Source organism: Pelophylax lessonae (genome assembly GCF_965119305.1).
Source record: "Pelophylax lessonae genome assembly, chromosome: 1".
In the NCBI taxonomy this organism is placed as follows: domain Eukaryota; kingdom Metazoa; phylum Chordata; class Amphibia; order Anura; family Ranidae; genus Pelophylax; species Pelophylax lessonae.
Window position 1 is genome coordinate 171366867 of NC_138768.1, and position 24355 is coordinate 171391221.

Genomic DNA, 24355 nt, shown 5'->3' on the forward strand with positions numbered 1-24355 from the left:
GTTGAGGAGTAGGAGGAGGAGTATGGAACAGGCAGCACCCTCAAATCTTCAGAAGTATGAGATGAACCCCAATAACTTGGAAAGGTGGATCTCACACGTACCGACACAGACTATCACGCAATTTAATTGATCCCCAAAGGTTTTAATTGAATAGCGGAATAGAAAATATGATCAAAAAGAAAGTGTATGTATCTCACACGTACACCACCACACTAGGCCCCAATTACTATTGTTTGAACCCCTAAAAGGATGGTTGAGCAGTAGGAGGAGGAGTATGGAACAGGCAGCACCCTCAAATCTTCAGAAGTATGAGATGAACCCCAAAAACTTGGAAAGGTGGATCTCACACGTACCGACACAGACTATCACGCAATTTAATTGATCCCCAAAAGTTTTAATTGAATAGCGGAATAGAAAATATGATCAAAAAGAAAGTGTATGTATCTCACACATACACCACCACACTAGGCCCCAATTACTATTGTTTGTACCCCTAAAAGGATGTTTGAGGAGTAGGAGGAGGAGTATGGAACAGGCAGCACCCTCAAATCTTCAGAAGTATGAGATGAACCCCAAAAACTTGGAAAGGTGGATCTCACACGTACCGACACAGACTATCACGCAATTTAATTGATCCCCAAAGGTTTTAATTGAATAGCGGAATAGAAAATATGATCAAAAAGAAAGTGTATGTATCTCACACGTACACCACCACACTAGGCCCCAATTACTATTGTTTGTACCCCTAAAAGGATGGTTGAGGAGTAGGAGGAGGAGTATGGAACAGGCAGCACCCTCAAATCTTCAGAAGTATGAGATGAACCCCAAAAACTTGGAAAGGTGGATCTCACACGTACCGACACAGACTATCACGCAATTTAATTGATCCCCAAAGGATTTAATTGAATAGCGGTATAGAAAATATGATCAAAAAGAAAGTGTATGTATCTCACACGTACACCACCACACTAGGCCCCAATTACTATTGTTTGTACCCCTAAAAGGATGGTTGAGCAGTAGGAGGAGGAATATGGAACAGGCAGCACCCTCAAATCTTCAGAAGTATGAGATGAACCCCAAAAACTTGGAAAGGTGGATCTCACACGTACCGACACAGACTATCACGCAATTTAATTGATCCCCAAAGGTTTTAATTGAATAGCGGAATAGAAAATATGATCAAAAAGAAAGTGTATGTATCTCACACGTACACCACCACACTAGGCCCCAATTACTATTGTTTGTACCCCTAAAAGGATGGTTGAGGAGTAGGAGGAGGAGTATGGAACAGGCAGCACCCTCAAATCTTCAGAAGTATGAGATTGTGTTCACTGTACCCCACAAAGATTGTGTTCACTGCACCCCACAAAGATTGTGTTCACTGCACCTCAAAAAGGATTTTGTTCACTGCACCCCACAAAGATTGTGTTCACTGCACCCTAAAAGGATTTTGTTCACTGCACCCCAAAAAGATTGTGTTCACTGTACCCCCCAAAGATTGTGTTCACTGCACTCCACAAAGATTCTGTTCCCTGTACCCCACAAAGATTGTGTTCACTGCACCCCACAAAGGATTTTGTTCACTGCACCCCAAAAATATTGTGTTCACTGCACCCCAAAAAGGATGTTGTTCACTGCACCCCAAAAAGGATTTTGTTCACTGCACCCCAAAAAGATTGTGTTCACTGCACCCCACAAAGATTGTGTTCACTGCACCCCACAACGGATTTTGTTCACTGCACCCCAAAAAGATTGTGTTCACTGTACCCCCCAAAGATTGTGTTCACTGCACCCCACAAAGGATTTTGTTCACTGCACCCCAAAAAGATTGTGTTCACTGTACCCCCCAAAGATTGTGTTCACTGCACCCCACAAAGATTCTGTTCACTGTACCCCACAAAGATTGTGTTCACTGCACCCCACAAAGGATTTTGTTCACTGCACCCCAAAAAGATTGTGTTCACTGCACCCCAAAAAGGATGTTGTTCACTGCACCCCAAAAAGGATTTTGTTCACTGTACCCCAAAAAGATTGTGTTCACTGCACCCCACAAAGATTGTGTTCACTGCACCCCACAAAGGATTTTGTTCACTGCACCCCAAAAAGATTGTGTTCACTGTACCCCCCAAAGATTGTGTTCACTGCACCCCACAAATGATTTGTTCACTGCACCCCAAAAAGATTGTGTTCACTGTACCCCCCAAAGATTGTGTTCACTGCACCCCACAAAGATTCTGTTCACTGTACCCCACAAAGATTGTGTTCACTGCACCCCACAAAGGATTTTGTTCACTGCACCCCAAAAAGATTGTGTTCACTGCACCCCAAAAAGGATTTTTTTTCACTGCACCCCAAAAAGGATGTTGTTCACTGCACCCCAAAAAGGATTTTGTTCACTGCACCCCAAAAAGATTGTGTTCACTGCACCCCACAAAGATTGTGTTCACTGCACCCCACAAAGGATTTTGTTCACTGCACCCCAAAAAGATTGTGTTCACTGCACCCCAAAAAGGATTTTGTTCACTGCACCCCAAAAAGGATGTTGTTCACTGCACCCCAAAAAGGATTTTGTTCACTCCACCCCAAAAAGATTGTGTTCACTGCACCCCACAAAGATTGTGTTCACTGCACCCCAAAAAGGATTTTGTTCACTGCACCCCAAAAAGATTGTGTTCACTGCACCCCACAAAGATTGTGTTCACTGCACCCCAAAAATGATGTTGTTCACTGCACCCCAAAAAGATTGTGTTCACTGCACCCCACAAAGATTGTGTTCACTGCACCCCACAAAGGATTTTGTTCACTGCACCCCAAAAAGATTGTGTTCACTGCACCCCAAAAAGGATGTTGTTCACTGCACCCCAAAAAGGATTTTGTTCACTGCACCCCAAAAAGATTTTGTTCACTGCACCCCAAAAAGGACATTGTTCACTGCACCCCAAAAAGATTGTGTTCACTGCAGCCCAAAAAGATTGTGTTCACTGCAGCTCACACACAGAAAAATGGATGTGGATCACTGACACCTGCCTATCTCCTATCCCACACCACACAGCAATATCGATTGTAGTTTGTAGAACACAGTTTCCCTAAAATTCAGCAGCAGCCTCTCCCTAACAGGATTGAGAAGAGATCGTAGATCGGGACTAAGTGCAGACCCCACACAGCAATATCGATTGTAGTTTGTAGAACACTCTGACCCTAAAATTCAGCAGCAGCCTCTCCCTAACAGGATTGAGAAGAGATCGTAGATCAGGATTGAGTGCAGACCCCACCCCCCACACAGCAATATCGATTGTAGTTTGTAGAAGACACTGACCCTATAATTCAGCAGACTCTATCCCTAAAATGCCTACAACTCGCCCTGCCTAAACACTCCGACCTGTCCCTCAATTCTATCCGGACACAAATGTTTTTTTCCTGCCTGTCTTTCCCTAATCAGCAGCCAGCACGTTGATGTGTGCTCTGTCCCTGATCTAAGCAGCAGAATGAAGACGCTGCGGCTGCCTGGAACTTATAAAGACTTGGTCACATGCTTCAGACGGACAATCACAGCTACTGAGACATTTGCATGCATGGCTGGAATGGCTTAAGGCACACCAGTTAAACGATTGTTGATTGGCTGTTGAGAGCCCGCCATGAAAAGAGCGCCAAAGCATGCAAAACCCGGAAATAAAACGACCGAACACGCATTTTTACCCGAACATACAGTAAAGTGTCCGTGTCCGTGTTCGGGTACAAAAAATCCAATTATTCGGTACGAACACGAATAATACAGTCCGTGTTCGCTCAACACTAGTCAAGATGAATGTCTAAAAACCCACATTTTATTTATAAACACATTAAAATATAAATCAAACTAAAAGTTCTTGGGCAAAAAAAAATGATATACACCCTGGTGCCACAGTTGCCTTTCAATATGAAAGATAGGAATATATATATATATATATATATTTGAGAAAGGCTGGTTAAAAAAAGTACACTTTTATAGTACAACAACTGGCTGCATAAGAGGCTGAAAGTGACATTTATTTCAGGTGAACCAGTTACTGTCTTTTAAACGTCCCATTCATACTTTATAAATATACCCCTTAGCTAGATTCTGGTGGATATTTTAATCCAGCACCTCAGTGTCTTTGGCCACTGTTTCAGTTTTCTTGTGTGTTAACCTAATTTGATTGAATTTTGATGTAGTGTTGGTATTAGAAGCAAATGATAGGTATTTTTGGTAGTCTTATATTTTATAATGGAATAGGATTGGTATAAATGTTTAACTTACAAAACTTTAAATTTCACTAAGTAAATACAAAACTCAAATTTATTCCACTCTGACTCCTATTTAGCTATGACCATGTTACCTCCTGCTATTTGTGTAAATCAACCACTGATAGCTTTTTCCCTCCAACTGTGATAATAGTTTGCTATGAGGATGGCCATAAGTGGGTTCACACATTATTTCTTTAGGGAGTGTAATGCTCTGTAACATTAGCAACGTAGGAAGCAAGGGTAATTGTAGTTAGTATTGTCCCTTACTAAAGAGATACTGTAAATCATATTACATCTTAAAGTAGGTTATTTTATTGTATGTATATAATCTTAACTCAAATAAATCATCTTGTCTACTTATATAAAACATTTATACTGTAAATATGTAGGTGCACCAGGGGAACTAGAAATTTTGCTTCAACATATGAATTATTTATTTCTAGTCCATTTGAAAGTTTCACCAGTATATTCCATACTGAAGAATTACCTAAAGAATTATTTACATTTATAAATTACTTCCCTGAAGAATGATTTCACCACATTAATGGTTTTCCAGGCTTTCATGCCATGGAGCTATATTATTATATTATATAACGTGTAGCGCTAATATACAAAGTGATACAAAAAATAACTCAAATCCAAAATAACATATGATGTGAATGTTAGAATGAAGGTGTAAAGGGACCACAAGTCCCCAACAAGTGAAAGTGGATAAGTGACAATTGACAATTATCAAAAAAAGTCAGTGGAAAAAGTCCTCATATAAATTCCTCAAATGAAGAAAAAAAGAAAAATTGTACAACACACTAAGAGGAACCACAAGTCCCAACAGAGAGAGCTCTCAAGAGAGCTCTTCCCAGCGTGAGTAGAAGGAAATCACCCGTAAGTGGAGGAACAAATAAATTGGCTGCTTACCAAAAACCCATGGCCATCCAAACTAATGGGCTGGCCACAAGCACTTATAACAGAGTAGATGTGCAGGATCGCCAGGGGTCAGTCATCATGATGTACAGGACAAAACCATAGGTAAACCGTATATAGAGGGGAAAGATGAAAGAGGCACATAGCATGATACTGAATAAGACTAAAATCCCTTTATTTAAAGGTTGCACTTACATAAATCCAAATAAAAACAGGCATGTCACAAAAGCGATGTAGCAGATGGAAAAAAACGCGGTGTCCCGCGGTCCCACTAGCAATCTGGAGCCGGTAAAAAGGGGGCATGGTGACATCACGTCTGGCACCACCCGACGCATTTTGTCATAGGTTGACGTCGTCTGCCACAGAGCTGCCAAATTTTATCAGGATGAGGATGAGCTGTGATATATTATTCACTTACATTGCTATCTTCTGGTAAAATGTTATTTTGTAAGTCATCACTGCATTGATATGGACTGTTTCATATGGGCAGTACAAAGAGTAAAAGTAAAATACAGAGTGCAGTAATTGAATTTTAGTTCACTTCTTTTCTTCAAAATCTGACTCCACTTCTTTTAGAGTTTGTCGGTGCCCCACTTTCTACTCCAGAGTTCTGACCATGGATAATTCTGCCTGGGGGGGGGGGTGCAACATCAACTTCCTTCTTCTTCAGCTTGGAATGACCTACTAGCCTGTGCTAAATCTTTCTTCTCAAGAGAAGAGGATGAGGACGAGAATGGCAACATACTGTGGCATTAGTTAGCTTAATATTTAGAAGCAAAAGTCGAGACAAAAAATGCATTATAAAGTAACAGAGTATACAGGGTGTTATAGCCTGGAAGCAGATAAAACTATACAGACTCCCTTAAGAATAAAAAGTCAGGTACCCCTGTTCAATATAGTGGAGGAAAGGGCAGCTTCTTTGTTTTATGTCACTCCAACAGTATTCCTCAGTCACTCCATAGTCTTCTACTTGGTGAAAATGAGAGAACCCCATGCTGTTTTTTTTTTTAACGATTCCGTTTGATTTGTTTATACAACCGGAGATTCTGAGCTAGTAAATTAAAAGTGGTGACACTTGTTTTAAAGGCCATGACATGTATCGGCACCTGCCCCTCCTTAATCAACTATTGACAAAGGAAGCTGACATAAATAGACAAATGCCTGAAGAAGCAAAGTTCGCTCCACACCTGTGTGGAGACAAAACTGGGAGCTCATCCCTAGTGAGAACTGTCAAAAAGTAGATTTCCCCTAGCACTGCAAAGATATCCTCTCACTTCCTGTTAAGTCTACAGTGACATTAATGCAAATCTCCCAAATGAGGAAGAGTTGTCAAAAATAACCATTTACTACTCTTTCCAAAAAGTAAAGAAAAACATTGGCTTTCTATATACTTTGATATTGTTTTTAAAACTCCAGAGTGGATAGGTTCTACCCATTCATATACTGCAAATAAAAAAAAATATATATCTAAAGCCCTATTAACCACTCCAGCCACAGTAATTAAAGTGATTGTAAAGGCAGAGAGTTTTTTTTTTACCTTACTGTATTCTATGCAGTAATGTAAAAAGCCTTCTGCATCCATTTTTCCCTGCAGCCCTCCCTAAATACATACCTGAGTCCAATCTCTCTCCAACAATGTACATGAGAGCTGAGGCACTCTCCCCCTTCATTTACTCAGCTACAGCAGCAGGAGCCATTGGCTCCTGCTGCTGTCAATCAGTGCCAATGATGAGGGACTAGGGGCAGGGCCAAGCCCAGCTTTGTGTGTCTTGCATGAACAAGTGCCCCCATACTCGCTCCAAAAGGCACTCGGTGGGAGGAGGAGCGCCAGTGGAGGACTCGAAAAGAGGAAGATTGGGGGTGCTCTGTGCAAAACCATTTCACAGAGCAGGTAAGTATAACAAATTGTTATTTAAAAAAAATAAACTTTAAGCGACTGGACGGCTCACCCCTGAGGGCAGTAAGGCATATTAAAATTTCCTACCACTCTCCCCGCTCTTGTATTCTTCTACAGGATGCACTGTGTCCTTTGGACCAATCCCAGAGATCTCAAATATAAAGAAATGCTGCATGTTGCAGCCAGCACTCTGTTTCAATGTTTCACACAGATCAGCTGTGAGAGGCTGTGAGGATTTTGTAACACATTACAGTGTCACCAGAGCATCCAGCCAGTGTCCCTGATTACTAGCACCCCACTATAGTGTCACTATAGTGATACTGTACTGGGGGGGGGGGGTCGCGAGTGATCAGGGACACTGGCTGGCTGCTCTGATGACACTCAATGCTAGACAGGTTCCCTAATCATTGGCCACACCAAAATGATGTCACCGTACCAGTGCACCAAACCACAGTGTCCCTGATCATCACCACACCAGTCACAGTGTTGTGAGACCAGTGCATCCAACAATAGTGTTCTTAATTGCCGCCACATGACACCAGTGCAGCCAGCAGCAGTGTGTCGGGGATACCACATGCAGGCATCCAGCAAGGCTAATCAGATCAGTTGGCTGCACCAAGGAATCAGGACCCAGATGGATAAAGGTGTAAATAAGTTTATTAAGCAAAATGACACACTCCAATACCAACACCAGTAGACCATAAACAAGTAAACAAAATATAAATGCTAGCAGTACCAGACCCCAATAGAACCTAACAAACTATATACAAAGGATGGAGCAAACAATAGCAGGACAGGACAGGGACAGGAGACAAAGAAAGCAGGGAGCCAGGTACAGGAAGCAGGGTACAGGGAACAGGACTCAGGATCAGAATACAGGTTTCAGGATGCAGGTTTCAGGATCAGGCTCAGACAGGGACACGGCTAGCAGAGAAAATACTGAAGCACTGAGCCTCAGTGAAGGGCGGGCTTATATTCCCTCAGCAGTTCTCAGGTGCAGCTTAACCACTTAAGCCCCGGAAGATTTTACCCCCTTCCTGAACAGGGCCTATTTTGCGATTCGGCACTGCGTGACTTTAACGGACAATTGCGCGGTCGTGCGACGCAGTAACTAAACAAATTTGACGTCCTTTCTTTTGGTGGTATTTGATTACCTGTGCGATTTTTGATCATGCGCTATAAACAAAAAAATAGCGTCAATTTTGCAAAAATAACAATATTTTTCACATTTTTTTTATATGAAATTCCCAAAAAAAATAATGTAAAAATCAAAATTTTTTAACATTTTAGGCCAATTTATTTTATGCTACCTATGTTTGGTAAAAAAAATCGCAAAAAGCATATTTTGATTAGTTTGCGCAAAAGTTATTGCATTTACTAACTAAGGGAAAGATTTTTGTCATTTTTGTTTTTTTTTTTTAACGAGTAATGGCGGCGATCTGCGATTTTTTTTTTTGCAGGATTGCGACATTGCGGCGGACAGATGGGAACCTTGAATGACATTTTTTACACTTTTGGGGTTACCAGTGACATTACTACAGTAATCAGTGCTATACATATGCACTGTTACTGTAAAAATGACACAGGTAGGGAAGGAGTTAACTTTATTTGAGAGGGAGGGGTTAAGTGTGTCCCTAGGGGCGTGTTTCTAACTGTGATTGGCTGTGGCTACTGGTGTAAGAACAGAAATCAACGGTCCTACATAGTAGAACCGTGTGATCTCCATTCTTACACAGGGGAGAATGACAGGCGGCTGTGTTTACATTTGCCGCCTGCCTTTCTCCCGCTCTAACCGACGATCGTGAGTGCCCGGCGGACATCGGGTCCGCCGGGCACACGCGTGGGGGGGTCCATGAGCGAGCAGGAGCACGCCTCCAGCGTTGCACGCTCGCTCCCTAGAGCCTCACAGGCTAGCGACGTAGACCTACTTCGCTTTGCCTGTGAGGGGCTGACTGCCGACGTAAATCGTCGTTAGGCAGTCGGCAAGTGGTTGATTAAAAGTACAGTCCAGCTGCTGGGAGACACCCGCTGGTGGGCCCTGGAACTGCGCCCCTCAGTTCCAGGAACAACAGTGCCACCAGCAGGTTACCCACGTAATGACACTGATCCTGACACAGTGTTTCTGAACACTGTCACACCAGTCCCAGTATATCCAGACCAGTATAAGTACTGTCCCTGATCACCCTTAATAATACACCCCAGTATTTCATCTCACTAGATTTATCTGATCACTTGTCAAATTGTCAAACATCACAGGGTAGGTGTACTCAAATACACAGGAATTGCCTGGTTCTTAGGATCTATCCACTCCCATGCAGGACAGTTCAAAAAAGAGAAAAGTCTCATAGCATAAAACAACCTCTTATACATATAAAACAGTTCAGCAGTACTCACAAGTAAAGTTCTCAGCTCAGAATCAGGAATCTGACAGCTTAGAAATAATTTGAGTACTGCACCATGACAAGTTCCTACTCTGCGTGCAGCCGCTCCTGTCAATGTGTTGCCATCACAGTATTCAAGCCCCATGTTGGTCTTATAACTGGTTATATTTGATATAATATTAGATTTATGTTACTTATAATATATGTGTATTTATCATACACACTTTATGTCTTTGCACTGTATGAATTATATACACTATGTGGGAATTTAATTTGATTCATTAATACATTTTTGGGGGTAGCACTGTATGTTTTTATATAACCTTATGCCTTATTTTAGATCCAGTGATGCCATCACTGGGTCTCTGTGCAACTGTATGTAATAGAGGAAGATTGTGCGTGATTTAAGGTTCCAGCAACACACTGCCCTGCTTATGATTAAATATTATTTACAAAAAAGTTAGGTATATGGACACTTTTTCGCAAAAGCATTAAATTATTCCAGATATGCGCTAGTATATGCATTTTTTGCTTTTCTGGAATTGTTTGGAAAAAAGAAAAAAGAAAAATATCAGCTTATAAAAAGCTCACAATTGTTCCCTGACACTCCAGATTGACTCAAATTACCTTGTCATGAGAGAAGTATGGGTACTATCTTTGATTGTTTTATTAGGTTAGCTCTATATTTCTTCTAGGTCACTGTTAGAAGATGCTAAAGAATCAAAATACCTGTCAGAGATGAAGATATTACAAAAAAATGCTATTTGGGAAGCCTCCTAATTCCTCAGTTCGATTCAGCAGTTCAGGTCCTCAAAGGGTCACTATTCAGTCTTAGGGTCCATGTACACGGGACGTTAGAAAAAACGCCCTGCAAAGCTATTTCTGATGCCGGGAAAAAGCAGCTGTTAAACGTGCTTTCAGTAGCTTTTTCCATTTGCGTTATTGCACGTTTGGCCACGTTGCTTTTAGCAGCGTTTTTCTGCCTCCATTCAAAATCAATGGTTCCCTATGGGAGCCTATTGATTTGAATGGAAGTCGCACCGCAAGTCAGATCCGACTTGCGGCGCGACCTGCACTGTGAGAATCTTGAGGGGGAACTCCACGCCAAAAATGGGAAAAAATCTGCGTGGGGTTCCCCCCAGGTTCCAAACCAGGCCCTTCGGGTCCGGTATGGAATTTGAGGGTAGCCCCACGCCGAAAAAATGATGTGGGGTCCCCCCCAAAATCCATACCAGAACCTTATCCGAGCATGCAGCCCGGAAGGCCAGGAAAGGGGAGGGGTCGAGCGAGCGGCCCCACCCCCCCTGGACCACACCAGGCCACATGCCCTCAACATGGGGGGGTGTTGGTGCTTTGGGGCAGGGGGAGCTCTGCACCCCCCACCTCAAAGCACCTTGCCCCCATGTTGATGAGGACAAGGGCCTCATCCCCACAACCCTGGCCGGTGGTTGTGGGGGTCTGCGGACAGGGGGCTCATCGGAATCTGGAAGCCCCCTTTAACAAGGGGCCCCCCAGATCCCGGACCCCCTCCCTATGTGAATGGGTATGGGGTACACTGTACCCCTACTCATTCACCACATAAAAGGCAGTGTATGGAAATAATGACAGGAGACGTTTTGGAAAGTTTATTAAAAATCTTCATCCAGCTCTTCTTGTCTTCTCCTCTCCGGGGTCTTCTGCTCTTTTGCTGTCTCCTCTCCGGGGTCTTCTGCTCTTTTGCTGTCCCCTCTCCGGGGTCTTCTGCTCTTCTGCTGTCTGCTCTTCTTGTGTTCTTCTCTCCGGGGTCTTCTGCTCTTTTGCTGTCTCCTCTTCTGCTGTCCTCTCTTCTTTTCTTCTCTTCTCCTCTCCAGTCTTCTGCTCTTTTGCTGTCGGCTCTTCTTCCTCTGGTCCTCCTCCGACGACGTTTCTGGTGATTATGCCGGTCTCTGGTCTCTGCAGCGTATTATATAGCCATTAGGGGCGTGGCTCCGATGACATCATAGGGAGGCCCCACCCCCTCATGTCACAGAATACGTCATCTGTGACATAATATTAGATTTATGTTACTTATAATATATGTGTATTTATCATACACACTTTATGTCTTTGCACTGTATGAATTATGTACACTATGTGGGAATTTAATTTGATTCATTAATTAATTTTTGTGGGAACCACTGTATATTTTTATATAACCTTATGCCTTATTTTAGATCCAGTGATGCCATCACTGGGTCTCTGTGCAACTGTATGTAATAGAGGAAGATTGTGCGTGATTTAAGGTTCCAGCAACACACTGCCCTGCTTATGATTAAATATTATTTACAAAAAAGTTAGGTATATGGACACTTTTAAAGCATTAAATTATTCCAGATATGCGCTAGTATATGCATTTTTTGCTTTTCTGGAATTGTTTGGAAAAAAGAAAAATATCAGCTTATAAAAAGCTCACAATTGTTCCCTGACACTCCAGATTGACTCAAATTACCTTGTCATGAGAGAAGTATGGGTACTATCTTTGCTTGTTTTATTAGGTTAGTTCTATATTTCTTCTAGGTCACTGTTAGAAGATGCTAAAGAATCAAAATACCAGTCAGAGATAAAGATATTACAAAAAAATGCTATTTGGGAAGCCTCCTAATTCCTCAGTTCGATTCAGCAGTTCAGGTCCTCAAAGGGTCAATATTCAGTCTTAGGGTCCATGTACACGGCACGTTAGAAAAAACGTCCTGCAAAGCTATTTCTGACGCCGGGAAAAAGCAGCTGTTAAACGTGCTTTCAGTAGCTTTTTCCATTTGCGTTATTGCACGTTTGGCCATGTTGCTTTTAGCAGCGTTTTTCTGCCTCCATTCAAAATCAATGGTTCCCTATGGGAGCCTATTGATTTGAATGGAAGTCGCACCGCAAGTCGGATCCGACTTGCGGCGCGACCTGCACTGTGAGAATCTTGAGGGGGAACTCCATGCCAAAAATGGGAAAAAAACTGCGTGGGGTTCCCCCCCAGGTTCCAAACCAGGCCCTTCGGGTCCGGTATGGAATTTGAGGGTAGCCCCATGCCGAAAAAAATGGCGTGGGGTCCCCCCCAAAATCCATACCAGACCCTTATCCGAGCATGCAGCCCGGCAGGCCAGGAAAGGGGAGGGGACGAGCGAGCGCCCCCCCCGGACCACACCAGGCCACATGCCCTCAACATGGGGGGGTGTTGGTGCTTTGGGGCAGGGGGAGCTCGGCACCCCCCACCTCAAAGCACCTTGCCCCCATGTTGATGAGGACAAGGGCCTCATCCCCACAACCCTGGCCGGTGGTTGTGGGGGTCTGCGTGCAGGGGGCTCATCGGAATCTGGAAGCCCCCTTTAACAAGGGGCCCCCCAGATCCCGGACCCCCTCCCTATGTGAATGGGTATGGGGTACACTGTACCCCTACTCATTCACCACATAAAAGGCAGTGTATGGAAATACCGACAGGAGACGTTTTGGAAAGTTTATTAAAAATCTTCATCCAGCTCTTCTTGTCTTCTCCTCTCCAGGGTCTTCTCCTCTCTGGGGTCTTCTGCTCTTTTGCTGTCTCCTCTCCGGGGTCTTCTGCTCTTTTGCTGTCCCCTCTCCGGGTCTTCTGCTCTTCTGCTGTCCGCTCTTCTTGTGTTCTTCTCTCCGGGGTCTTCTGCTCTTTTGCTGTCCCCTCTTCTGCTGTCCTCTCTTCTTTTCTTCTCTTCTCTTCTCCTCTCCGGTATTCTGCTCTTTTGCTGTCGGCTGTCGGCTCTTCTTCCTCTGGTCCTCCTCCGACGACGTTTCCGGTGATTATGCCGGTCTCTGCAGCTTATTATATAGCCATTAGGGGCGTGGCTCCGATGACGTCATCGGGAGGCCCCGCCCCCTCATGTCACAGAATACGTCATCTGTGACATGAGGGGGAGGGGCCTCTCGATGACGTCATCGGGGCCACGTCCCTAATGGCTATATAATAAGCTGCAGAGACCGGAGACCGGCATAATCACCGGAGACGTCGTCGTCGGAGGACCAGAGGAAGAAGAGCCGACAGCAAAAGAGCAGAAGACCAGAGAGGAGAAGAGAAGAAAAGAAGAGAGGACAGCAGAAGAGGGGACAGCAAAAGAGCGGAAGACCCCGGAGAGAAGAACACAAGAAGAGCGGACAGCAAAAGAGCAGAAGACCCCGGATTTGAGAAGACAAGAAGAGCGGACAGCAAAAGACCCCGGAGAGGAGAAGACAAGAAAAGTCGGATGAAGATTTTTAATAAACTTTTCTAAACGTCTCCTGTCGTTATTTCCATACACTGCCTTTTATGTGGTGAATGAGTAGGGGTACAGTGTACCCCATACCCATTCACATAGGGAGGGGGTCCGGGATCTGGGGGGCCCCCTTGTTAAAGGGGGCTTCCAGATTCCGATGAGCCCCCTGCCCGTAGACCCCCACAACCACCGGCCAGGGTTGTGGGGATAAGGCCCTTGTCCTCATCAACATGGGGGCAAGGTGCTTTGAGGTGGGGGGTGCAGAGCTCCCCCTGCCCCAAAGCACCAATACCCCCCCCATGTTGAGGGCATGTTGCCTGGTGTGGTCCAGGGGGGGTGGGGCCGCTCGCTCGTCCCCTCCCCTTTCCTGGCCTGCCGGGCTGCATGCTCGGATAAGGGTCTAGTATGGATTTTGGGGGGACCCCACACCGTTTTTTCGGCGTGGGGCTACCCTCAAATTCCATACCGGACCCGAAGGGCCTGGTTTGGAACCTGGGGGGGAACCCCACGCAGTTTTTTTCCCATTTTTGGTGTGGAGTTCCCCCTCAAGATTCTCACAGTGCAGGTCGCGCGCAAGTCGGATCCGAATTGCGGTGCGACTTCCATTCAAATCAATAGGCTCCCATAGGGAACCATTGAGTTTGAATGGAAGAAAAAAAACGTATAACGTGGCTGAACGTAGGTTCATCACGTTCTGTCACGTTTAGTCACGTTCGGCCGCGTTTTTGCGTTTGAAACGCCGGGAAACACACGTTCGAACGCAAATAATTGCGTTCTAAAAAAAGTCCCTGAACGCAACTGCCTGCAAATGACTGTAAACAAACATGTGTACATGGACAGATAAGATAACATGGAGCTGCGTTCAGGGGCTTCTGAAAAAAACGCCCAACTGCTCCTAAACGGCCATTTCCAGCGTCCTGTGTACGTGGAGCCTTACATTCAGACAGTGTTTTTAGCATGTTTATCATGTTAGGAAACTAAAAATTGTAATTTGTGATGCAATGTATACGTCCTTGCTAATTACATAGTTAACAATCTTAAAGAGGAAGTAAACCCTCCTCTGCAACTTTTACCTATAGGTAAGCCTATGATAAGGCTTACCTATAGGTACTGTAAATATCTCCTAAACATGTACCGTTTAGGAGATATTTACCTTACATGCAGCCAGTGACATCACTGGTGCATGTGCTCTGAAGGAACGGCCGCTGGTGCCGTTCCTTCAGAGCCCCGTCCCATGACCGTCGGCTCCTGTGCGCGTGTTCGGGAGTGACGTCACCGCGGCTCCGGCCAATCAGATGGCCGGATGCCGCGATCCCGGAAGACGGGCGACTGGACATGTCGCCCATCATACAGGTAAGCGGGCGGCACGTCGCGGGGGCTCGTTCTAAGGTATGTATTTCATAATGAGCTAGTATGCGATGTATACTAGCTCATTATGTGTTTCTCTTTCAGGTTGAAAAAAAAATAAATACATTTATGGGTTTACAACCTCTTTAAAGAAAAAGCAACCAGTCTGCTAACAAACTCAGTTTCAAAAAGTGGACAACCACTGCTGTTAGATCTTTAAAAAAACTGCATACACACCTTAAACCACCTTCAGGAATCTGAGATTTCTGTGGCGAGCTGCTTTTCTGAATTAGGGACAGCCATCCAGAGCGTCATAAACTTGGTAGCATGTCCATTTGTTTGTCCATGAGTCAGCACAGCCCTGTTCCAAATCATTCCAAATGTCTCAATATTGTAGGCTGGCTGAGGACTAGTGAGGATTAGTGAACAAGCACGCTGTTGGTTGTGTGAAACGCATCTACCATTTCCATTCTGTTGTACCTTGTATCCAGAATTGTACAAATAAATATTTACCAAGTTATCATTTTGGTGTGCAGCCACTTTCTCTTCATGTTCCTGGACTAGTTAGGAGCCAAATTTACTGGGATCAGTTTAGTGAATATTCAGCAAAGGTTTTTGAAGTTTGGATCTGGAATCTGAATCCCATTGAAATAAATAGGAGCTTAATGTTTGTTTTACATAATGATCATTTTCCAAAATAAAAGTTAAGGAAATGACAAAGAAAAGGCTTGGGGGACTGGGCATTGATGGCGGGGCATGTACCAGAAGAAAAAAAAGTTATTGTTTCAAGGGGAAAGGCAATTTTTAGAATGAGTCAAAGGTCAATGCATTTACTTTACTTTTAAATAACTGCATGGCTTACATACAGCAGCAGTAACACAATATTATTGATCTCGACCCCAAAAGAACATGGTAGGTAGGGTTTTTGCCATTAAGCTTTTGTGTAGCAGTAACAAATGAGCATTGGAAGTAGCATAGGCAATACAGCAAGAAAAATCTGTAAGACATATATGCTTAAACAATTACCCAAAACTATCACTGTTAAAATTGGGCTGAACACCCCTGGTTCAGTTCGCATCAGAACTCCCAAAAAAAGAAACATAGGACCCAAACCATGAGCTCTAGTCAAATATATGGGACCCGTACTTAAAAAATCCCCATTACGAAGGCTTATTTCAAGTTATTGGCAATAAAAAAGAGTTTGGGGGCCCAGGTTACTGCCCTGAGGGACATGTATCGAAGATCATTTTTACAGGACCAATGATTTTAATGATGCTTAAAGTGAAACAATAAGAAAAATATTCCTTTAAATATAGTGCCTGGGGGGGTCCCCTTAGTCTGCCTGTTAAGTGGCACATCTGTACCATGTATAGAACCTGCTGCAGCAAAACTGACATATATAAAGAAAAAAATGTACATGTACAGTAAATTGATTTTCCTGGTTGCATGCTATTGCTGGCAATACAAATTTGAAAAAAAAAAAAAAACAGCATATGGGTCCCCCAAATTCCATACCAGACCCTTATCCGAGCATGCAGCCTAGCAGGCCAGGAAATGGGGAGGATGAGCAAGCGCCCCCCCTCCTGAACCTTACTATGACACATGCCCTCCACATAGGGGGGTTGCTTTTGGGCAGGGGAGCTCTGCCCCCCACAACCCAAAGCACCTTGCCCCCATGATGATGGGGACAAGGGCCTCTTCCTGACAACCACGGGCTGTGGGGATCTGCAGGTCTTATTGGAATCTGGAAGTCCCCCTTAAACAGAGGCCCCAAGATCCCGCCCCCCCCCCCATGTGAATGAATATGGGGTCCATTGCCAAGCACGACGCCCACCGCATTGCCGGACCCAAAAAAAATCCCCGCCAGCGACGAAGTTTAACTGCTATCTGCTTGCTCTGCCATCTGACAAATCTTATAAAGGTAAGGGGGGGCAACTGTTGAAATCACCTGGTAGCCCCCCTTACCTTTTTAAGAACTGGCAAATGGTGGAGCAGGCAGTTAGCGGTTAGCCTTCATCATGGGTGGAGCTTTTTTTTTCTTTGTTTGGGTGTGGCAGATGTTGTTTATGATGATGGATCTACATCTAGGGATTTTTTTTAATTAAAGGAATGGTTAAAAAATGTGTATGTGTTTATTTCTTTTTGACACTTTTTTGGTGAATAATTAGGGGTACAATATACCCCATACTCATTCACATGGGGATGGCGACAGGATCTGAGGGCCCACTTGTTAAAGGGGGCTTTTTAGATTCCAATAAGCCTCCTGCCTGCAGACCCCCACAACCACAGCCCAGGGTTGTGGGGAAGAGGCCCTTGCTCTGAGATCAACATTGGGACAAGGTGCTTTGGGCAGGGTGGGCAGATTTTACTATTGTCACCAATGGTTGTTTTTTCATTCAGCTGTGAGTGGGAAGCCTGGTGACTCTTCTGTTGGTAAGGACACAGCGGCTGGCTTCCTGACTCACTTGTTAATAACCAGCTATTCACTGTGCCCTGTTTGGGCAAAGCCTTGATTGCTTCAGCCAATCAGGGCTTAGAATGCACTGTGCAGCTTGCAGTGCATTAGGGGGCACTCAGCGGGCAAATTCATATTTTTGCCAAAGTTGTTAAACAGGGGCAAAACAAGTCACTGAGCATAACTTATTGTGATCTTCTATTCAGTATCAATTGTATTGTGTGCAAAACCATAAACCACAATCAGTAAACCCACATTACAGATCTGAGGCAGTTGGTATACCAAACAAGAAATCAGAATGCAATATTTCAGAGTAAGAAGCACAATTTTTCACTTGATAGCTGGGGAGCCTGCAATACAGTGTGCTTTTTCAGAGCATCAAGTCAGAAAAACAATTAACAATTGGATAATATGTTCTCCTTATTTGTTAAGATTCTTTGTTAGAGGATGATCCAGCAGACCTAGTCTGGAATTGACAAATCACAATGTCTTTAAAAAAAAAAAAAATTGATACAGACTTTGTAAAGACTTTGGCTATTCCATTATTCCAGAGGGAGAGAGCAGACAGATTACATGTAAAAAAAGAAAATGTAGAGATATTATCTAAGTTTGGTCTAAGTTTGGTAACTGAAAAATCGAACAGTTTTAAAGGACACCTTGAAGGCTGTATTTTTTGGAAGGAGAGAACTCAGTTTGGAAGACTCAGATGTAAAAATTGTGACCATTTTGAAGCACAGTTATTAAGGCTTTATGAGTGATTGAACAGACCTTTAAGGGATAATTTACTAAAGGCAAATAGACTTTGCAAAGTGCATTTGCACTCTGAAAGTGCAGGTGCTCCAAAGCTTTGTAAATGAGGTAAAGCTTTACTTTGCAAAGAATACCCAATCATGTATAAGGAAAATAAAAGCAATAGCATTTTTGCTTTGCAAAGTGCACAGTCTATTTGCCTTTAGTAAATAAACCCCCGAATATGGATGAGCTGAACACCCCCCTGTTCGGTTCTCAGCAGAACTTTAGAACAGGGGAAATGTTCTTACCCAAACAGCGAACCCCATTGAAGTCTATGGGAGCCGAACAAGAAAAATCAAAAGTTCCCATTTTGAAGGCTTATATTCAAGTAATTGGCCATAAAGTGTTATTGGAGTCTGGGTACTGCCCTGGAGGACATAGATCAATTTAAAATAAATTGTAAAAACGATCATTATTTTCAGCAGTGATTTTAATGATGCTTAAAGTGCAACAATTAAAATTACAAAATCCTTTAAATATAGTGTCTGGGGGTCCCCTTAATGTGCTTGTAAAGTGGTGCATCTGTAGCATATAAAGATCTTGCTGCAGCAAAAATGACATTTCTAAAGAAAAAAAAAATGAGCCAAATCCCATTTAAAATGAATTTTAACAATTTCCAACTCCCAGCTATTAAAAAATTAAAAGAAAAATTAAAGAAAAAAATGGCTTGGGGTCTCCCCCAAGTCCATACCAGGCCCTTCAGATCTTGTATGGGTTTTAAGGGTAACCCCACATGAAAATTAAAATCCATACCAGACCCCTATCTGGGCATGCAGCCTGGAAGGTCAGGAAAGGGAAGGGGACAAGCAAACTATACCAGGCCACATGCCCACAACATGGGGGGGGGGTGCTCTGGGGCACAGGGGCTCCCAGTACACCTTGTCCAAATGTTGATGGGGAAAAGGACCTCTTCCCAACAACCCTGGGCTGTGGTTGTTGGGGTCTGCGGGTGGGGGGCTTATCGGAATCTGGAAGCCCCCTTTAACAAGGGGGCCCCCAGATCCCGCCCCCCATGGGAATTGGTATCGGCTACACCGTACCCCTACCCATTCACCAAAAAAAGTGTACAAAATAAATTAATACACGAGACAAAATTCTCCTTTATTAAAAAAAAAAATAGTGCCCCCCAATGTAAATGCATCATCAATCCCACCGCCCGATGCACCCACCAACCCGGAAAAAAAAGCCCTGCTCTTGTTGAATGCTTCCCGCAGACTACCTATTCGTGGTTTGACAGTTCTTATATATGGAATGGGTGGGGCCACACTGGTGATGTCACCTGATGGACCACCCCTTATGACATCACCAAGCCAACATGCACCATTCTGTGACATCAGGGGGGGGGTGGGGTCACAGTAATGATGTTACCTGGTAGCCCCACCCACTCGTGATGTGGTGGGGTATAAACTGTATAGCTACATACAGTTTATACATTTTATACGGCACATCCATTGACCTCATATGTTAATGAGAGACATAGTTTGTTTGCGCCAAGCTGGCCCAAACTAACTATGTAAAGTATATCTGTCAAGTACCTTACGGCAGTGCCTGACATGAAGTGGGAAAGCCTCCTGTACAGTCCTAGCTCAGTGACCACTGATAATGAGACAGTGGCCACGAGAGCGCGGTGAGGTAAGGGTGCCTGTGCAGTCTTCCACATAGCAGATGTGTCACCAGAAGGACCAGATAGCTGGAACAGCAGATGTTGGCAGGAACAGCAGACCCTAGACTGGTGGCAGCAGACGGCAGTAGGCACGTGCTAAAGCAGGTGCAGAAAGACTAATGGCACTAGTAGAAGATGCTCCAGTAGGGAACAGGCAGGTGCATGCAGAGTAGAGGAGATACAGAATGCGTGGTCAGACAAGCTGGGTCAGTAACAGATGGTCAGATGCAGGCATAGATGGCAGACAAGGAACAGTCAAGGTACAGGCACGGGGCAGCAACACAGGATCAGGCAGATAAGCAGAAAGCAGAAAGCAAAGGCAAATTACAAATACAGGCCGGGTCAGGGCAGGTGATATTCAAGTGAAGTCCAAGGCAAGCCTGGTCAAATACAGTTGTCAGCAGGATCAGGTTCAAGAACATGGGTACAGCTGAAGATCGGAGAACAATGGACTAGTGCAGCTGTTGTGCTTATATAGGACTATTGGGGCCACTATCAATGGCTAATGCATGGTCTCATAGAGTGCAGTAAGACAAGCATTGACATGCATGCACATTCACATTTGCATGTGCCTCTGTACGTTAGTTCTGCTATGGCCAGCACGTTCCTGACAATATAAAAAGATGGAGTTCAGCTTTCAGTATTAATTTAAAAAAAAAAAATAGTGCATTTTTTTATAAACTGATAATAGAAATAACATACAGATTTGCACCTTAGCTAGAAAGCCTTTTTTGAACAGGTGGCCATTTCTGAGAGACTGGGCAGGCATTTAGCATCAGTAAAAAAAGTATGTGTCTTTTTTTTCACTAATGGCGGAACTAGTGTACAGGTTTGCTCCACAGCTAAAAAGCCTTTTTGGACAGGCTGCACTTTCTAAGAAGCAGGTATTTAGCATCTGTATAAAAAACGTGTCTTTTTTGGACCGTTTGAAATTCTGGCCAGTTCAAAAAGGCTTTCTGAGAGATTAAGTAGGCATTTTACATCAAAAGAAAACATGTTTGGACACTGATGATGGAAATAGCACATAGGTTTGCATCACAGATAAAAAAACCTTTTGAGAAGTCGCAAATTTCTGAGAACATGAGCTGCATTTACCATCCATAAAACAAAATGGGTGTCTTTTATTGGACACTGATAATGGAAATAATATTGTCATGGTCAGGGGTCAGGCTCAGAGACCAGTAGCTATAGCAGTAGGGAGACTCCCACTGACCAGCAGGATAGGTATGCAACAAGTCACCCTGGCTGATGATGTGGGCTCAACCAAGGTGTGGGGTAAGTACTAATTGGTATTCACCAAAGCTCCTGATGGTGGAGATAAGTTTTACTGTATGTTAGTATCAGGTCATGGTCCTCAGAAATGTCCCACCAGGAGGTGAAAATTCCAAGGTCCAGTAGCAGATATAGCAGGTTGGGATCAGGCAGAAGCATAGTCAGTAAACAAGACAAAGGTTGGTAACAAGTAGTATACAGACGGCAGCAGGAGTGACAAGAAAGAGATTTTGGCTAGGGAGAGCACAATAATCTGGCAAACAGGAAGCGCAAAGGCAAGGCTTTAATAGGAAGTTCATGGGAGGGGCAAAGGGTTCAAGGTACAAAAGAAGCAAGAGACAAAGCAATCATTTTCAAAGTGATCAGACAGGGAGGCCCAGGTTCAGACTTTTCTGAGAGCTTAAGCAGGCATTTGGCATCATGAAATAAAAAATTAGCAACACAAAAAGCAAACACTGTGGACAGTTTGCTATTTTGGAGCCATATAGCAGGCAGGCTTTTTACACCAGTTCAAATTTGCTGTAACTCATGCTTGGCTATCAATAATAAGACTGCTGCACAAAAAGAAGCTGAATACTCTGATATTAAAACAATATAGAAATAAAACATGTAAAATCTCAACAAATGTGTTTTGAGAATGGAAATATAACCTATAATCATGTATGCCAAATTAGGTATTCACATAAAATGTGCTTATTATGATGCAAATCAACTGTGCAAAAAATTCATACAATAAAGTGCAACAGAAGATTTCATAGGGTGAACATTTCATATAAAGTGCAAAGTGCAATAAACAAATACGTAAAATGTTTGATTAAAATCCAAAATGGCATGTGCAAAAAATATAAATCGTGAATTTATATTTCACGTGCACTGATTCACTAGTAACTGTAAATAGAATTTAGGGTAAATTGAAAAATATCTAAAAAAAAATGACAATCCAATTAATATCTGTCCCAGTGCAGAGAAAGAAAGTGCTCTTGTGCTATCCACTGTACTCTAATATAGGCACCATTTCATTTTCACCCCTGTGCTCGTGCAGTTAGACAGGCTGCTTACCATAACATATGATGCCACAATAGGATCAACTGCGTTTAGAGATCTCCCCGTAAGAAAAGCCCCAGCTCACTCACAAGTGGTTCCCAGGTGTCCTGATAGGTTTAACTTCCTGGCTCCAACCGATATGTATATAAAATATACAGAGGACAGTTTATTTCTGGATAATGGTTTATTTAAAAACATAACATATTGCACTTACAGACAGAGTAAAAACTTATTGGAAACCTATTTTAAGGCATTCACTCCTTTGTGCATACAATTGTCATCCCACCCAGTGAGAAGGGCTATCCCTAAAGGGGCAATTCAACAGCTAGACAGAATTGTTCAGCTCTGAAAGATTTCACAAAGCAGGCACTACCTGTGAAGGAGAGAATTATGGTATAACAGATTTTGTATAAGGAACTTCTATGTTAGCATAAAGAATACCTAAAATGAGAAAGATTTGGCTAAAGATAGGCACAATATATTTTATAGCGTGACTTGAGACTGCAAAGAGTGCCAACATCCCAATAGTATATGATCAGAAAGGTATTTATGGGTGTATGGGACTTTAAAGGTATCCCCCTCAACAGACCGCCTTAAAATGAGTACATCTTTATTAATTGATTATTAACATTAATGGCGATGTGTTAATTTTATGTTTTTGTCTGTTGAGTGGAATGTCTTTAAAGTCCCATACACCCATACATACAGTTTTGTCTTGGCTAAATATAGGGTCTTAAAAAAAAAAAAAAAGACCATAATGGTTAAAATTCAGTTACATTTGTAACACATCATTGTTCAGAGTTTAGGGCGATTAACACGATTGTCAACAATCTTCTTTCTATAGGGGACACTGACTTGAAAGAGATACTCATCTTAGGCATTTGTTTTGGGGTAAAAAATGCAACTACAATATGCAACATTGTATCCCCTAGCTTATTTAAATCCAATAAAAGAAAGATCACACGGTTGAGCACCATGGAGTTATATAGATGCTGTGTATCTTGGTGTTCGAATTGTTCTCTTCTTGGTGATCCTGATAGGATAGTCTTGTACACAAATGGCAGCTGATATGTTAGACAATAAAATATGTTTTGTATGTGATCTCCTGTATGATGTGTAAGAAGCAATATGTAGGAAGAACCACGAGGTGTCTATGTGATCATTTTAGCATATCTTACTAAATGACCCATACCCGAAACAACAATTACCAGAGAAACCCTAGTGCATTTTCTGAAGAGCAAACAACATTAAAAACTATTTTGTCCTTACTAGACCAAAATCATCCAAGCCAAAAAACGTTTCCAAGCAAACAAATCTACACCAAGAAACACTGATAAGGAGTTACAAATGCAGTCTTTCTAAGTGTATATCTTGCCTGACAATTACCAATCAAGAGAAAAGGGTGTCATTGAGGAGGAGGGCTCTCCCTAGTCTCTGGGACTGCACCCTCATTGAGGTGTCTGATGTCCTCATATTATGCATGATGTCATTCTGCAACATCATGCCACATGGTATGCATGCGTCTGCATGATGTGGATGGTGCCTAAATCTGGACAGGGGGTGGATACAGGAGAAAGTCTCAATGTGCCACCAGGACATCCAGATGGCACTGGTGGTGCAGTGGGGTGAGATTTGAGTCCGTGAGTTACACACATGCCAATGTACTTTATAAGTTGACTTTAGTATAGCCTCTATCTCTCACTGATTAACCTATGCATAGAAACAAAGCTCAGGGGTCAGTATGTTTACCGATCTATCATTCAGAGATTGATACTTTTTTCCTCCATCTATATTTTGAGATACATTGAAAATAAGAAAAACCCTGCTATTTTGATCTACTTCGTCTGCAATGCCTCTATATTACTTTTGGACTATCATACGAAGATTGATACTTTTTTCCTACATCTAACTTTTGAGATTTGTATGATATAAATGGATAGTTAATATATTTATTACTTTATAGGCCACTACAAAAGTACTTGTATTTCAGGGCCTCCTTTGGCTTATTTCCGGGTGGGTTGAGGGGTGGTTGTTGTTCTGATGAGATGACCAAAGTTTTTATGACATTGCTGTAGCATTATCATTGCTGCTCCA